The following is an 889-nucleotide window of genomic DNA, read 5'->3' as shown; positions in this document are numbered from 1 at the left end:
CTTGACTTTGAAACTCAAGGTTCTAACAATACCCTTGTGATACAATGGCACAAACTATCTTGTAGGCATGACTAGGAACACTTGAGTGACAGAGAGTGTGTCTGACAGACAGACAGCATGCCTTTGTTTAAATTGGTCTACAAGACTCTTGCTTTCATCTTCAAGAGAACACGTAATTCAGTTTTACATACCGTTTTCCCCCTCTGCCAAGTGATGGGGCACTGGCTGTTTCCCAAAAACCTCCTTGCTTTTCAAGGTTTAACCTGCTTTATAGTTTTCTTTCAACCACACCTTCAAAACTTGGGACAAATTTCTCCTCAAGTTACTTAGCCAGGGAGCATCCTGGAGTGAACACGAGGAAGGGAACCTGCACAGGATGCTAATCCACGTCTACGGGCACTCCCTACCAAGGTTAGCTAGTTCTTGTGACATGTGAGGATATCAAATCAGAGCACCTCAGTCTGAGGCGGGTGGCTTCTTCCAGTGTAGAGTCATTACGTCAGTTATAATCAAGTATGAGCAGCCACAAAAGGCATTGAGAAAGAGTACGTCATGAGTCCCGAAGACGTTTGTTTCCACTGCCAGTTGCAATCAAAAGACGCATAAGGGGCGGGGTGGGGGTGGGGGGGGAGATGACTGAGCAGGTAAGAGCACTGACTGCGCAGGCTTGAGGGTCTGTTTTCAAATCCGTAGCACTCATGTTGAAAGCTAGAATTGCACATACACCTGTAACCTCAGTGCTATTCAGGGTGGAAGCAGAGGGATTGCTGGAGCTGGCTGGCTGACAGCCTAGCTCCAGGCTTCAAGGGAGTAAGGAATGAGTGCAAGAACAGGTCAGCCTGGACGTGTACCCGTGAACCCCCGCGTTCACATATCACACACACGTGCC

General features: G+C 48.1%; 1 protein-coding gene across 1 annotated transcript in view; it reads right to left on the bottom strand.

The window, feature by feature from the left end:
- Nucleotides 1-889, bottom strand: part of Adgrg4 (adhesion G protein-coupled receptor G4) — a gene marked incomplete at its 5' end in the record, with an annotated part of 87,877 nt that overhangs the window by 7,017 nt on the left and 79,971 nt on the right. The gene's annotated exons all lie outside the window — the stretch shown is intronic.

The sequence above is a fragment of the Microtus ochrogaster genome, chromosome X, assembly GCF_000317375.1.
Source record: "Microtus ochrogaster isolate Prairie Vole_2 chromosome X, MicOch1.0, whole genome shotgun sequence".
Classification (NCBI taxonomy): Eukaryota; Metazoa; Chordata; class Mammalia; order Rodentia; family Cricetidae; genus Microtus; species Microtus ochrogaster.
Note: the sequence above shows the minus strand (reverse complement) of the source record. Positions and strands in the feature narration are given on the sequence as shown.